The sequence below is a fragment of the Anguilla anguilla genome, chromosome 5 (genome assembly GCF_013347855.1).
Source record: "Anguilla anguilla isolate fAngAng1 chromosome 5, fAngAng1.pri, whole genome shotgun sequence".
Classification (NCBI taxonomy): Eukaryota; Metazoa; Chordata; class Actinopteri; order Anguilliformes; family Anguillidae; genus Anguilla; species Anguilla anguilla.
Window position 1 is genome coordinate 1,138,860 of NC_049205.1, and position 17,730 is coordinate 1,156,589.

The 17,730-nt window shown below is 41.0% G+C and overlaps 1 long non-coding RNA gene across 1 annotated transcript; it reads left to right on the forward strand.

The window, feature by feature from the left end:
- The first annotated feature begins 232 nt into the window (after positions 1–232).
- LOC118226774 lies at positions 233–8,387 on the forward strand. Its single transcript, XR_004765099.1, has 3 exons — positions 233–434; positions 1,622–1,782; positions 7,710–8,387. It is a non-coding gene; the product is annotated as an uncharacterized LOC118226774 (long non-coding RNA).
- The last annotated feature ends 9,343 nt before the right edge of the window (positions 8,388–17,730 follow it).

Consider the following 17,730-nt stretch of genomic DNA (forward strand, 5'->3'; position numbering starts at 1 on the left):
AGTGGCGTCTGGTTGGGCATTTATGTCATGCATCAGATAGGCCTTCTGTAAATGATTAACGTGTGAACTGTTGTATCGAACTGAACATTCCATGTTCTCTGTGCTTACATAAGGTGGGTCTGGGATGGGGCAAGCTGCGTTGGAAATGGCAGTGGCTTGTGCAACACATTCACAAGGCATTGTGGGAACTTTGCTGTCAGCAATTGTCCGGGTCTTTTTCCAGGATGTCTCTCTGCGGAACAGGAGCCATTTAAGCTCCTTTAAAAGCACACCTGGAGGGTAGCATTGTAAAGCCTCAAAGTGAAACAGCCTTTCCCATGGTTACTTTCAATTCAGCAGAACAATCCAGCAATCCTACAGACAGACACACCGTGTCTCGCCTTCAAGAGAGCAGTTTTATGGATTAAACATGGAGCAAACTTTTCTTCAGAAAGGTGTGTGTGTCTGCATGTGTGTGTGTGTGCGAGAGAAAGAGAGAGAGAGAGAGAGAGAGAGAGTAGAACGAAAGCTTAAACCCAATATGTTGGTTTCTTAAATAGTTGGATTGTTTGTTGTGATTACATTTCGTCTGATTACTTATTCATGAGCACCATATTACTGTTTGACCAAAAGTAAGTGATAGGCTATATAAGGATTTAAAGGATTTACAATTATTTAAAGTATTACAACCCTCAGGTATATTGCTGTTTAATTTAATTTAGCCCATTGCTGCATAATGTGCATATAATTGCTTTTTATCAATGCACAATGCCAGCTACTTTCTGTGCTATATTTTGAGGATAGATATTGCATTTACACTGCAAAACTGACAAATACGCCACAGAGGAATTGCATATTAACATATCCCCAAGCACTCTGAATTGCTGTCATATTAAGAGAAGAGTCTAACCTCCAAACAGCTTGCAGCATTTATAGTGAAAGAAAGGAAGGCAAGTCTTACACTAAAAGTGTGCATAAAAATAAAAAAAAAACATTTCACAAAAAATTTGAAATTTTACCAGTTCCAATTTCACCATGTCTTTGCTCATTTTAGTGTTCCAAACGTGGGGGAATTCAGCCAGGCCAATATCCACAATTCTCTGCATAGCTTTTTTTTTGTTAAGCTCTGTTTGGTAACGTATTAGATGTATGTAAATAAAAATCTATTAATTATTTCTAAAAACATACAGTTGAGGGGAGAGGTTCACACATTTTTGTCCCTCCTTAATTTCTCATGCATGGGTTTCACCATAAGGGTAATTAAGTCTCCAGCAGTGGGACGTGATTGGCTTCGTCCAGCCATGTCAAGGCTGGGGTGGCGCGAACCGTGTTCATTCTAGAACATCCTGAGGTATTAACCACAAACCCTAAAACCCCAGGCCAGGGGTACCGAAATCCTTGGTGTCCATAGTTTTTACAGACATTCTCCTCCTCCAATCAGGGACTGATTAGACCTGTGACGGCAGGTGAGGGAAGCCTCTGACCAATCAGGGACATTAATAAATCAATCATTCAGCCATGCGGTTGAATAGCAGACCAGCAGTGTTGATTTGAGACCAGACAGGGATTCGAGTATCCCTGCCCTGAACCTGACCTCATGCAAAACCAGCCTTCAGTTAAAGTGCTGTTTAATTCATCTTAGGCCTCCTTATTTCATATGTCCTCATCCTGAGAAGCGTGGTCTAAAACCCTCACAATCACCGCCCCCTCTTTCCCAATGGAGAGCTTCTGAGAAGGATGTCTGAAGAAGGGATTTCATAAGCTGGAATGGAAGGATGGAATTGGCTCCTCTCTAAAATTCAGGTCAGGCTCCCATCAGCTTGCGACTGGCTTACCTGTTACCTGTGGTGCTCCGTAGACCACAGAGCATAAGGCATTAGTTGTCATGTACTGAACCTGAAACATTTTGGTACCCTCTCTTTCAACTGTCAAAACCCTGTTCTGTGCTGTATATGCATATATATGGATACACAGCACAGTGACCTGACCTTCCCATTCTGCCTTCTTTTCTCTTTCAGACAGCTATAACTGGACTCTGTACCAAAGAGGGTTTAACTTTTTCTGCATAACAATTTTCACTAAGAACATAGTTTTGACTCATGATTGAAAAAAAATATTCACAATATGTCCCCAAAAAGGATCAAATTAGCTCTATCCTGACTATACTGTGTGTGTGTGTGTGTGTGTGTGTGTGTGTGTGTGTGTGTGTGTGTGTGCATGTGTGTGTGTGTGTGTGTGCATGTGTTTGTGCGTGTGCATGTGTGTGTGTGTGTGTGTGTGTGCGTGCATGCATGCGCATGTGTGTGTTTGTGTGTGTGTGTGCGTGTGTGTGTGTGTGTGTGTGCACAGTGCACGAGCGTGCGCTGGAAAAGCTCTCCACGCTCCTTCTGCAGTTATTGATGGGGTAATAAAAACACAGAGTAGTGGCAGCTTGATTTTCAAACACTCAGCAGTTCCTGAAGGTCACCGTGACTGTAGGCCTCATAAAACAATAATATAAAGAGCTTCTTTAGTCTTAATTTCTTATTAGATCATTTGTGATGTGTTTAACAAGCAGAGTTAGACGAACAGAATATATACAGAATATATAATGCATTTCCTTCAATTGAAGGACATTTATTTATTTCATTGTTTGACTAAATAAAACTGCTAGACATCACATAATTGTTGCATTACAATTTCATTAATATAAGTCCTCAGTTGTGTTTAAAGAAATGACATTAAGGGAAAATCCAGAAACTCTTTGAGCATATTTTATTCAGTGCCTTTAACTGAAATATCATTGCTGATTTATAACAGGAGAAAACCATATCTCATTAATCTATTTTAGTTTGGATCAGTAGATACAATTATTCTTATGACAATCAGAAGCCATAAATACACCATTTACTGACATGCGCAGGCTTCACGGCACCGGGGGGATGCTGAAACAATTGATGCCATTAACATTTAGCACGGCGCATTTAATTGACATTTAGTTAAGAAATACACGATGTTTAATAATAATTGAAAGCGTACGCCACAAATTTATTGGCAAATGGTTCGGCAGTCAGACAGCAGTCAAGCAGACGCGCACACGATGTTTACCGTTCACCTTAGCGTCAGCGCTAACGGTTTTACGTGCAGCGGTGTACGGCTCACCTGGAGAATCACACCTGGGGTCTTTCTTTTTTTTCTTCTTTTTTCTTTAATTGAGATGCTCTCCGGTCAATGCCAGAGGTGACTGACGTGCAGCAGATTACATTTGCGCCTATTAGTCATCTATTCAGCCGTGTATTTACTCAAGCAGCTCAGGTTAAGTACACTGCCCCCGGGGGCGTGGGGGGGTATGACGGGGCGCACCCCATCTGGGGGAAGCGTGAAGCCGTATCGATGCCATTTACTGATCTGCAGGGCAGTGCACTGCTAAATATCTGCCAATCTCAAAAGCATATTTAATATTACAGGACAAGAACTCGTTATGTACAGGAGTTCATGACGGACAGCGGTAGTGTTCCCGCTTTTGATCTTAAACTTCTGTCGTTGTCTTGGTTATGTGGTGTGGTGAAACAAAAAGAACTGTTCAGTGTGGTTTTCATGTGTGAGTGCGCTCAACTCAACTGGTCACATGACATCTTATTGCACATAACAATTCCTTCAGTCCAGCAGGTCCAAATTCCCAATAAATAACGAAATAAATAAATAATCCTGTGTTTTTTTGTTTTGTTTTTTGTTTTTTATTTTTTAACAGTAAACCTCCATCCTGATTCATTAACTGGCTTGAAACTAATGGTCTCTCGCTGTTACTCAAGGTTGCTTGCCACATTCTTTTATCAATTAAAAAGGATGTATTGACACGGAATAGATTCATTGCTCACTCAAAGCCAGCTGATTGAGTCGTTTGTGAATTATTAGGACATAGAGAGTTCATAACAGGACTGGCGGTTGGTAACGTCAGTAATGTGTTTTTATCCTCTTTTGACAGGAAAGTTTTTTTTCAGTGTAATTTACTTAATTAAAGATGCGTTTGGGGAGATCGCCTCAAGGACAGTTGTGTGTCTTCTGTGAAATTAAAAAATAAATATCCTGTTTTCGGTGAGTGAATTTAATGAAGAAAAAAAACCTCTAGAAAACCTTTTTTTTTTTAACCATGTAAGTCGTGGCTTTGACAGCATCATGGAAATTTTAATAATATATGAAATTCTGTGTGGAGCTGTGATAAAGAACATTCAGAGTGCCATGACAACAGTGACCCGTTTACTCTGAGACCTTGCTCTTCATCAAAGTGTGAGGGAGGGAGAGAGCGATGGCCCATCATCATCATCATCATCATCACCCAGACTGGCCAAGAGCACGCTGTCTTTCAGCTAATCAGTAGGGATCAGATGTTAGAGAGATGTTTCTCTTCTCTGCTTTTTTTCTTCTTCTAATAAGCCCGAGACAGGCACAAATTAAAGGTGTTGGTAGTTTCTTCATGAATTCTACTTGCTATTTGTTGAGCTGCTTGCCTTGTCATTTTGAGAAAAATATTGTAAACTCTCCTCTCAGTATAAGTCAGACGAATGGTGTCATCTTTTAATAGCCACTGTCTTGCCTCGCAATCTACCCATCATTTTAGCTAGTTTTATTTATTTTTATTTTTCTGTTTTATTTTTTTATTTGTTTGTGAGTGGTCTAAGTTGTAATTTCACACAAGACTGACCTTACAGCATCCACATGTGCTGTTAAAGGCCACTGCAGGAAATAGTACAGCTTTTTTTTTTCCAGACAGCAAACATAAAAAGGTAGGGATGGGTGACTTTCTCTTGTCTCCAGTCAGTGACCGTGTTAACTGATAATCACATCCCATAATTGATATCGCTTTGGGTGAGCTCACGGACGTGGCGAGCCTGGCTGTGCCGCTCTGAAATAAAATGAGTTATAATAATGGGATGGCATTTATGAAATCTTAATCGGCTGGATCTGCCCAGTTACTTCATTATTGGAAATCAAATAGATGTGATTAAGCGCCGTGACTCTGCTGAACGGCTCAGCGAATGAAGACAAGGCTGAGCTGGGGGGTGCTGGGATAGCACCGTGTGAGGCACAGGTGTGCATGAATGGAAATGGGTACATGTTGGGAGGTCCATTCAAGCTTGTCTCTTCTTTGCTTTGTGTAAAATAGTACCTACTTTGTACTAGAATATATATATATATATACATACATGTTCACATTTATCATCTGTCCGCTTGTTCTAAGCACTGTGGGCAGCACGTCTGAAGGCAGACATTTGTGAAATAAGCAAATGGTGATTTATGTGGCACTTGGCAGAGATGAGGGGCTGCTTGCAGAAGGGCTCGATCCCCGTCTCTGTTGGTTCCTGTGGTCATCCTCGCTGAGCGGTATATCAGCTGACCCTCTTTGTAGCGTTGACCTTGAAGGGGCAGTATATCCATATATAGTGTTTTTATTTATTTTATTTTTTTATTTGCTTCATTCACCATTGCACCAGAGCTAATTATTGCCTATAAAAAAAATTGTAATAATAAAAAAAAATAAGATAATTAATCTAGTCCCTTTGCTCAGTGTACTCATTAAGGAAGCTATCAGAATTGTGCTCTCTGGTACAGTAGAGCCTCCAGCGAAAGAGCGATGCCTCTAACAGACCAATCGAATGCCGGTGTTTTCCTGGAAACTGAGGCTGGGAGTCATGTGCCCCAGTACGTGATTGGCTGTAGCACCACAGGAGGCAGGCTTCATTAAACACGGTTCACCACTGAGTCACACAATATAAGCAACCATTGGCTAGTGTTTCTGATCTGTCGGACAGGTGTTTGGGGCTTTTTCTTCAGTATGGTGAGAATTCTTTGGCCATTACCTGCAGAGGTCTTTTTTGGTCGACCAGGCCCTTTGTGATTACTGAGCTCACCAGTGCTCTCTCTCTCTTCTTAATGATGTTCCAAAAAAGTTAGTTTTTAGGTAAGCCTAAGGTTTGGCCTATGTCTCTGGCTGTTTTCCTCTTATTTCCCAGCCTCATAATGGCTTTCTTATATATGCATACAAAATAGCTAAGTCAGCCTTTTGAAGATATAAATGTTCTCTAGATGCGAGTCATTAGTCCACATCAAAAGTGGTCATATCCACAGGCAGCAAATGGTGTCTGATGAGCAGATTAATGAGTAATCCGCCCGACAGGGATGTCGGTGCTCTAAACTCACGAGCTACTATTGTTTTGTAACTTTTATGAAATTTATGCTTATTTTCAGATTTTTTTTCATGAGCCACACTAATGTGTTCCCCTACCCACAATGCAGGATATCCTTAAGACTTCATGCATAAGAAGAAATGAGGTTTCTGCACATATACAGTAATAAGTCCATTTTTAATTCCTCTCTAACAGAGTGCTTATGTGTCCAATAGGTTTAGCACCAGAGATTTTACTGTATATTAATTCAGCCAGTTGAAGAAATGTGCAGATTTGAAGGTCAACGCCGGGAAGATTAATTAGCAGTCGTGTCTGCTGTCGTTACCATGGAGCTTGCACAATAATGCCTTCTTATATTATGATCAGAAAATCAAGTACATACTATTGACATGAAGCTTTCAGCATGAGAAATGTATTAGCCTGTGCATGCACAAGCCTGCATACTGCAAGCTTTGGTCATATAATCCAAGTCGTCATCATCATTATCATTGTCATCATCATCATCACCATCATCATCATCATCATCATCATGGTCACCATCATCTTCTCCATTACAGTGTACTGGGTGTCATTATCTTCTCAATCCGTGAATGGGGACTTGTTCCAGTTCCAGCTGATTCCAGCACAGATCTGGCAGGCACAAAGCAGAAAGGCCTCGTACCTGTACCTGCGCTGCCAGGGAAACGCAGTCTTTGGCAAACCCCTCAGAATTCCAAACCCGATTTGCAGTGGGGGGGCGCCAGGATGACCCCGGCACAGCTGAGCTCATTCCGTCCTTTATTTCGGGCGCAGTGATTGGACGGAGCTCCTTTCCTCATCGCTTTGATTTCCTTTCGCTGAAAAGGCGGCGTCTTCGTTCGCCCCGCAGTTTGGCGTGGCAGCGCCACCTTATTTGGAATAAAAAATGAGGCCTTCAGGCGTGGCGCCTTCCGCTAGGAGAGCCCTGGGAGAGCCGGAGTTTCATAAGAACAGAGTCCGTCTGCGGTGATGAGACGCTCGCCATTCCAGCAGCGTCTGAGAAACCCGCTTCTAATCTTCTCTTAATAAGGAATCGGAGGAGGAGAGGAGGGAATGGAAGGAGAGGAGGAGGAGGGGGTCAGTTCATTCCTTCCCTTTTAAAAGATCCCCTTGGCCCAGCTGAAATGGCTCCTCTCAAAAGCGTGGAAATAAATTCTCCTGATCAAAAACAAAGCCCACAAATTGACAGCCGTCCATAATTATTGGATACGTCAAGTTTTAAAAAAAAATTTTTATTATTGGATGTGCGCCTCTTAAGGATCTGAGAACTTATAATGTGCCAAATGCAGCAGAAAATAAAAGCCATTTTCTGACAAACCACACTCTTTTCTAGTTTTGCTTTTTGTGTACATGTAAAAGCTTTTCCATTTAATTCTGAACAGTGTGTTATTTGTTTGTTTATGTATTTTTTTGTCCCTTAGCAATTATCTGAAATGTGAAATTACACTTTTCCTTCTGAAAGGACACTAGTACTACAAAATGTACCTGAACAACCATAATCTTTTAAAGTGCACCTTCTGATTACTTTTTTCTCTCTCTCAATCCTAGGTGCTTGGCTGTTTTGCTTTTGAATCTGGCCAGAACCTATTCAGAGACGTACACATGAATCAGTGGCGCTCACAAAGAAGAATGATTGATCAAAACTCTGGAGTAATGAGCATTGAAGTTACCGTGACATTTGTAAAATGGAATTTCCATGGGGTGTAAAAATGCACTCATTTGTTGGGTTCACAGTAGCAAATGGCACAATCAGTGAGTTCAGTCCCTTTCCATGCATTCCAGCTCATTTAAATGCATTATTTATCACACGCTGTCGTACCGAAGACAGGCGTTTCTTAACCTTGCCTGCCTTCATTAGTTCCTTGTTGTATCTTTGTAAAAATGTGCAAAGAGAAATATTAACATTAATAAATAAGTGAAAACAAACAACAGAAAATACAACAGCTCTACTGTCACGCAATATACGGTATTTATCACAATCTTAGATTGGATGTTTTGACTATTCTTAGGTTGCAAACTGTTCAATCTAGGGGTTTAATCAATCAATCAATCAATCGCTTAGTTGATCAGTAAAGCAATCAATCAAATGAGCAAAAAAAAAATGTTGATACCGTCATTGTCCTACTCACCCAGGCCATACCCTCACCTGAGTTAAGTAATGACAAGCCAAGCTAACACAACTGTATGCAGTATTACAGTGAAGAGAAATAAAACTATATTCAGATACCCGTTGTTTCTAACATCTTTAATAAGAAATAGTATGCTATTCACATCTTATTGTAGTATGTGTGACTCACTAGTAACTAAAATAAATCTTTCATAAAATAAAGTCCATTAACTGTACTGATGTTAACTTGTATCAACTGGCTGCAGAAATATGAGACCTTATTCTCAATAGTTATTCAGTAATTATGTTGTGACAAACCACATTCTCACATTTCCCCCGATTCATATTAGCTGTTGATTCTTTTTTCAATAAATTGATTTGGTCATTATTTTGAAACATGTTATGTAAGCAAGCGAACATCACCACGTCTGCTTTCCATAAAATGATGCGAAATGGAAAGGAAATATAAAAGTATAAATAGAGTATAAATAGATGGCTTTGCATGTAACATGATTTCATGTGTTCCGGCCGAGCTGGAATGAATCCCTCATGACAGCTGAATGTGAATCACAGCTGGAATGAATCCCTCATGTGAATCACAGATGAAATGAATCCCTCATGTGAATCACAGCTGGAATGAATCCCTCATGTGAATCCCAGCTGGAATGAATCCCTCATGTGAATCCTAGCTGGAATGAATCCCTCATGTGAATCACAGCTGGAATGAATCCCTCATGTGAATCACAGTTGGAATGAATCCCTCATGTGAATCCCAGCTGCAGACGCTGATAGCTTTTTCAGTGGGAGGCAAACACTGCAAGGCTGCATTGTTTAAAACGTCACTAACAAGAAAAAAAAATGTTTTCAAATGAACTTTCACTCCTTCTTCACTCATTATGGTTACCTGCAACCTCTGTTTTCATTTTTCAAAAACCCTAAATATTATTTTTGTGCACACCGTTCTGTTTAAATGCATCACAGATGTGCTGCTTGGACGCTGAAATGACATCACAAGGCCTTCCGTGAGTTTTTTTGGAAACTATGTAAGTGAATTTTATAAACTCTTTGTCACAGGACAGAGTCCCAACGGAACGACACACACCTGAAGGCCTTGCACCTGCGCGGATCAGTGAACAGGAACATTTTTCACACTTTAAGTTCCACACTTCACTCTCAAATTTTCCGATGACAATTCATAACAAAGGACTATTTATGCTACAGATTACTCCTCATTAATCATACGTGCAGTCAGTAGTGTCTCTGTGCATTAACTGAAATTCTATAAAGATATGAAAAGTGGCTCAGATGCATTCTATCGGACAGGACGGATAATATATGAAAGATAATATATGTCCCAAGAACATTTCCAAGAAATATATGCTGAGTAATTCTGCACTGCCAAAACAGCATAAAGAAGGGGGGAAATGAATGTGTTTATTGCTAGACAGCAGATTTTATCAATATTGGGTTTGAATTACCCTTTACAATAGCATCTGACCGGAGGCTGCACTTCTTTATTTTATTTCTCCAGTCAATGCTGAAATGCAAGTCAGTCGAACAAAGTCACTGTGAGAGAGGACTGGAGGTGATCAAAACCCAAAAAGAGTTTAAAATGTTGAGACCGAGAGACAATGAATGAGTGAATGAATGAATGAATGAATGAATGAATGAATGAATGATTCCCTCCCCCATGATTCCCACAGTGGCATTTATGTATTTATTTATTTATAGAGAGTCAGGGTGAGGTTGCTTGTGGTAGTTACGTGCGGTAGAAAATACAGCGGGTCAAACGTATCTCATTCTAGATGGTGATGTATTGTGTCGGTAAAGGAATCAGACTGGGCCCAGGATTCAATCAACATTCGCCCTTAACTTTGACCGACCTATTCGGTGAGTTCAGCGATGGGCAAAATTAACTCCCCAGACTGCGTGTGAAGAAAAATAGCAGCACTAGCAAAAAATCCCTTAAGTCAGACTTAAGGACAAATGCAGATTTGATGGCGGCCTTGATATCCAGAAGGCTGTCTCGAATCTGGAGCGAAGCCCTGTTATCGTACCTTTGTGCAGTTACTTTGAGATAACGAGCGGACGGTCAGTAAAACGCAGCCAGGACTGAGTGCGTGTGTACAGCAAAATCATAAATGAAGGAGGCGGAAGAAAAACACATGCACTCATCTCACCGCGAACCAGTCGGTGGCGCTGATTCTGCTCTGAAATGAAAGTGTGCTTGACTGGGACCGTGCTTCATTTATTTATTCACCTCTATTTTAAATGCAATCGATTTAATGAAAAAGAACAGGCAAATATAGCCTCTGGCTCCGTCTCTGCTTATTCCCTTTCTCCAAAAAGCTATTGTTACCAATCCTCTGAGCGAGGCTCCGGCTTACTGCTCACTAAGGTTTTACTGAACATTACCCCACACAGCACACCACACATCATCCGGGGGGGGGGGGGGATCACTAAGGGTTTACTGAACATTACCCCACACAGCACACCACACATCAGCCAGAGGGGGTGGGGGGTGGGGGGGGGCACTGGCACAGTAATACTGCTTGGTAACCAAAATCTAAACTTAGAGGCGACCAACCATTATGATTATGGCTTCAGTGCTCAAGTTGAAAAAACCGTGATGCATTGCTACTTGCAGCACAGGAGAACACTATACATACACAAGAGGACTTAATAGCAGAGAGAGTGGTAACAGTAAACTAGGGTGCTAATTTATTCATTTCAATATGCAATGTTCCGTCAGTTTTGAGACCATCGGAAACCGATTTGATAAGAATGACACAAACATGGCCTTAAAGAAAGAAAAAAAAACTATTAAATATTTTCCAGCACCTTGTAACAATCATTTGTTTCTTGAGATTCAGCATATGTCGTTCTCCAGTACACTGGCCGTGAACACAAAGAAAAGCCTTTTACCGGATTTCACCATCACACCATTCAGACAGAAAACACCGGATGCAAATTTGGATTGATTATTAAATTGATTAAGACTTTATTTATTTGTTCCCTTTTATTACAGTAATAAAGCAGAATGGTCTACAGAGTTTATATCACTTACACAACAAAATATTTGATTTTATCAGGAAAAGCATTATTTAAATTGATAATCTAATTAAAATTAGCATGTTCAAAAATGATTCAGTCGAAGTTTTCAGAAGTACAAATGCCCCACCAAGTATGCCAGCACATAACCACTGTATCTGTAGATCTGTATACGAACACCCCAAAGTACACGTAACCATGACAACACGTGGATATGAATACCCCAATGTTATCCAGTGGGAATGGAAGTTAAGGCTGCTCTATTGCTCCCATATGAATAACTGCTCAGTACTTTTACAGCATTTCCTTTGAAAAATCAGGTGTCAAAGGCAAAGTATTACTTGCAGGCATCTTAACATCAACATCGAGGGAAGCCATTTTGTAAAAACACATTTGCTGGATGCTTTCACGCATTTCTGTCAGCACGACAGGAAGGAGACAATATGCAGGCGACATTTAGAAATGAGAAAAAACACCTAAAATACATTTTAGTTCAATTTTACAGCCAAGCCTGACAGAGTGTAGGACCGCAGTGATCCAGGGTAGTCTCTGTCGTTACAGCATGTGATATATTCTTCATAATGTCTCAGCCTCTTTGCCCAATGCAGGCAGAAGCTCCTCAAGGGCTGGTCCGTGCGTTGGCCGCTCTTATGAACATCCTGTCCCACATTCCAGAGTGGGACCAAATGTTATCTGTTAAGAGATCATTTAACACTGAAAGAGTTGAATTAACACTGTAAGAGTTGAATTAACACCGGACATTTTGCTGTGTATGACCATCTTGTCCGGGACGCAGCTGCATGATTCTGTCTGACGTGAGTCTGTCCTGCCAGTCTCGCAAAGCAAACAAACAAATAAATAAATATATAAACAAATAGATAAATATGTAAATATGAAGGACAACAGGCACGATAATGAGATCGCATCGAGATGAACCGATTGGATGCGTCGTCAGGATCACTGTGGATGTTACAGTTGGGCGAAAACCATCAAAGGAACTCTCCCAGAGGGGGAAGAAGAACATAAATAAATAAATAAATAAAAATCAAACCGTATCTTGGCACCAAACAAGGATAGTTAATGGGGACGGGGAAAAAGTGGTCTGACAATCAAGCGCATGGTGCTGATCTGCCTGCTCGCCGAGCCCGTGGGGATGGCGTAATGACACTGGTGTCTCCGAGATCAATCCTGGTTGGCTGCCTTTGCACAAGATTGCCTGGGAAAGTGTGTCTGAGAGAAACCGCGCCGCACCGCTCCCCGCTCCCCGGTGAACGCACGCTTTAATCAGGCCGACTAAAAATCACACTCCTGACACATTGCTTATACTACTTGGCACATCAAACTGAAGGTTCCTTGCATGTGTGGAATATAGGGCTCGTATCCGCAAATATATATATATATATATATATATATCTGTGTGTGTGTGTGTATGTGTCTGTGTGTGAGTGTGTGTGTGTGTCTGTGTGTGTGTGTGTGTGTGCACGCTACGTGCTCATGTGGTTCTTGAGTTTTTATTTATTAATTAATTAATTTATTTATTTTTATTGCTGGTCGAGGGTCGTTTTTCAGGGTTAAATACAGCATGGACTCTCAATCCTTGTTCGCTGTTAAATAACTCCTGTCTTTTTTTTTTTTCCACAGATGGAGTGCAATGTCTGGAGGATTTTGTGGAGGCCTTGCATTAAACCCCTGCTCAAGAGCCCAGCTTTTTGCGGTAATAGAGAGCCGACACCGTCTACAGAGTACATACAACCCTGCGCCACCTTAAAACTAAACGAGTGTCTTCTGAAAGACGCTTCACAGAAGCCAGTAGCCGCTGCATGGAACGTGGAAATATCATCCATTGACTAATGTTTTTGAGTTTAATGGTAGCCAAGGAAACTAAAGTCTTCACAGTTTCAAGACATTTAGAATGAACCAATACCACTAATGATGAAACATTTTGAGTACCAATGCAAAAAATGGCATTTATATATTTTTTTTACCTTTTTTTTCATCTATCATGTAAAACCATCAAAGATAATTAATGACAGTATCTCTAAATGCATCTTAATTGCAACCGTAGAAAATATTTTCTAAAGAAAATGGTAAATGCTCCAGGGAATTTACATAGCATGAAAATGTTGGGCTGGAGTGCATAATTTAGTTTAATAAATTAATAAAATATGTACCCTGTTTTTTCACATGATGCAAATTAACTATAAAAAAAACATTTATCACTCCTTCATTAGCAACATAATGGAGTCAGTGACCTTTTGTCTAGGTATGCTGTGATTTACACAGCCACCATCCTTCTTCACTCCTCTTTTTCTTCATATTTAGTCGATTTGACAACCTGTGAGGTTCCAAGTGTTGACCCATGCAGGACTCCTAGCCACAACATCCAAATGAGTCTGTCAGACACTCTCCAGACCCCATCTGCTGCAGTATCATTTATAGTGCTGCTACTTCAAGTTTGTAACATACATTGTACATATTTATGCTGTAAGTTAATTTCCTCAGTATTTTGCAAATACTTTCAGGGTTAAAAAGAGAGTTGACCTCTGGTTCTCCCTGTCTTCATTGCAGAACAACAGTAATGGTTTTGTTTCGCTAAATAGCACATTACTATAACGACTACAAAGCATAATTGGGCTTCAATCTGACTGCAGTGTGTTTTCTGTTTTCTGTAAATTTGAATTGCATGTAGTTTTTCACATTTTGTTTCATTTTCACACAGAATTAAAAATCCTTGGTTACAGCTGTGCTTCTCCCAGAGTAAATGTTCAGCACGAAAAAGAACAAGAAAGCGTAAAATTAGCTGCCGCTGTGAAGGAGTGAAGAAGATTTGCGGTGGCAGCTGATCATATGCTACAGACGAGGTTTGAATCGGCAGCGAGGTCCTCTGATGGGGGGGGGGGGCGGTGGTATGGCATGAAGACACACGAAGGGGGGGGGGGGGGGGGCAGGGGACACGCTCTGACAGTATCAGAATGTAGCAGGTCTCTGGACACTGAAGAGCGCACCTTGTGCACCAGGCTGTGACAGATGGGCACTGGTGAGGCCTGGATTCAATATTCGTGAGTGTGTGTGTCCCATCTCAGGAAATGTCATGAGACTAAGAATTCAAAGAGAGGGATAGAGAAGAAAGAAAAAAAAAACTATACAATTTATGCACATGTCATTTGTGTGTTTTATTACTATAAGCAATATTTTTTTGAAAAATATATTTAATTCATATAAATACACTATATATAAATGATTTATGTATAAATATATAAATCATTCATTCACATTATGTGGATAATGACTTGAAGTGTCGGCATAATGTCTGCGTTTTATGCACCAGTGTGCAACAGCACTATGTTTGCATTACAGCCAATTACTGCTGAATAAAGGATATCACTGCCTTCTCCACAGCTATCAAAAACAATACTAACCATTATTATTTTATGTTTTTCAAATCATAAAATGCTATTAAATCTTTGTTGAGTTCATTTTCTTTTCACAGTTACCATGGTAAAACCCCCACACACACACACACATTTGCAGAGCTTGAAAATGGTTGTACAGGGTTTTAAACTGCATGCATGGGGGGAGGAGTGGGGGGGGGGGTTATGTTGGGGCTGAGTGTATTATTGACATCAGAGGGGAGTGTATTTGAATCTAAAAGCTGTTTGAGCAACGCGGATACACCTTTAGTACTGATACAAAATAAATAAATAAATAAATAAATAAATAAAAGGGTAATCTAATCGGGGGGAGCTTTTTCATTATTCTACCAAAGCGTTCTCCTTGTGCTGGTGCTTGCGGCCTATTTTAATGCAGTGCTATGGAGTGAAGCCTGTGCATATTGGGTGAAATACACAGAGAAATAAACCAACCACTGCATGAGCTTGCTGAAGCAGCACCAGAAACAGCACCACTGGCCAAATTCAGCACGGCTCCCTGGAGGGTTACTACCCGGAATTCTGGTCAGGTCCCGAAAATAACTGAACCTGGGGACCGTGGAAGGGCACCCAGGAGACTCCGTGAAGGCAGAACAAAAATGAGACGTGAACTAAATCCATTCTGGTGCCTTTCAGTATAAAGGAAAGTTATACATAGTCCCATACCATTAGTGAAAGCCATGCTATAAATGTCACGTTAATGCTTCCTATGAAATATCGTTCCTATGAGCTATATGTATAGTTGATTTAATCCGGGCAAATGCCTTTCTAGAAGCTTTTTTAAACTATATAAAACCTTACACATAGTGTACCATAGATGTATTCAATGTCATTTTCCACTAACAAGTCTCAGTTTCAGTAGAGTGATTCCAACTGTTGATCGAATCATTCATAACATGAACATGATTTCCATCGTTATTGTGAAGTGAAATCAGCTGACAGTAATGGCTCCTCACCTTCACAGGTCCACATAACACCGTTCTTTCATAATCGTGCCAGGACATTTTTTATGTACTCCAACACGTTGCCTCTCAGAGTCACTCACCACAGAAGAAGAAGTTGACCCCTCTGTCGCTGAAGGACCTCCCCTCTGGGCCGGTCAGTCTGAGCGGTCGGGTGAGAGGGGACGAGCTCCCCAAAGAGATGTGAGGAGTGTTGAAGCTGACGGTTCCATTCCGAACTTTTCAAGTTCCCCCTCACTAATCAAGACTAGATGTGTGAGCCTGCCGCCCTGGGGAGGCCCTGGAGCTATTTTCCAATTACTGTCACTTCAGGGGCCAAAAAAAAGAGAAGGAGACTCTCATACAGTGAAAAGAAAAGGAGGGAAAAAAGGATTTTTAAAAGTGGAGATTAAGCGGTTGTGACAACCACTTTGACAAACAAATGCCCAATGAGACGAAGGGAGGGCTGGGTTCTGCCCTCTGATTGTGTGCGTCTTTGTTCTTTCTTCTCTGAGACACGGACAGGTCCTCGCGCTACAGCAACCCCAATCAGCCGCAGGTCACGGGCAGGACGTGAATACTGATCGCTCCGCGAGACGCAGCGGGAACCGTCGTCACGAGCGACGCCCGTATCGTACAGCATGTGCGATGTGCGTGAGAACAGAAGGGACGATGTTGCTTTCAAGACTAGTCTCGCTCGCCAGGCTCGTAAACTTTGGGCACTATGACCTGATCAGACCAGGCTGTCACTCTGATGGGAGAGAAAAGCCTGCCAAGCTTCCATGGCTTAACTTTCCTGGAAGACCAAGTGTCTGTTACTCCTAATAAATCTTGGCTCGGCTTGGCTTGGTGGGTCTCCATTTAGAAGTAGCAGCTCAGAAAACCAGAAAACTGTCTGTCTGGTGGCACATCAGTAAATAACTCGATGCTGGCTAAAAGATGTTGGAACCAAACAGATTAAAGTGATGTCAGTGGAGACCAATCTCGCCAAAATGTAGCTTTCTTTCCCAGATGCCCTAGGGAAAGACTGGTTCAGATTAATTTAAGTACACTTGTGTTTCTCTAAGAACATCATTTTCTGGCTGCCTTGACAAAGTGAAGTTAAGCAAGATTTTGGTGCTACTGGTATAATATAGCCCAAGCTAAACACCTTCTCTTTATTACCTTATTAAAAAGTAAATAAATGACATGTTCAAGTGTAACATACATGTGCCAAGGTGGCAGGGCAGCATAAATTGGGCTCTGAGGGTGTAGGTTTGATTCTCAAATTAAAATCAATAAATGAAAATTAACGGACTATCAAACGGACTATTCAAACCTGTTGACTAGCCTGCTTATAAATTATTAATAAACCTTCAGGTTTGCTGACCATTAATACATGGTTTTAAAATTGGTATACATCATAAGAATTACGGTCATGGTAATATGTTTGTAATTGATGTTTTGTAACAATGATGTAATTTGTCCATGCCTCTTTATGTGGCCGTGGCTGTTGAGTCTGCCTCTCGTACATTTTGACGTTTCATCCTATAACACGGCTCCAGGATAATAGCAACGCAGAAAATGTGACCGTGACACCTGCCCAAGCTTTCCTAAGCTCCGAGAACTGAAAACAATCTCAAATCTTCAGCCAAATGCATGACTGTACCATCTGTTATTTCTCTCTCTCGCAGAGATGGGGAGTAAGTCGATGCTGAAAAGACTGTTTGAGTTTAAGCTGACCTTTCGGCTCGGCTGATGTAGTGGCTCAGCTTCTCTCTGCGTGTCTTTTTGATTCGAGCTTTCACAGAAGATATGAAATCCAAAATATTTCACAATGTCCAACTGGAAAGGCTGCGGAACATTTTCTCTCTTTGGCTCTATTCTCCACCAGCCATAATAATAATAATAATAATACTTTATTTATTTATTTTACTTAAGTGACTGGACAGTTTTGAGTCCAAGCAGACCGGCCCATTTTGACTGTCACATCAACTGACACAATAAAAAAGCACGTTCCCATCTCTCTCTTTCTCTCTCTCCCCCTCTCCCCCTCCCTCTCT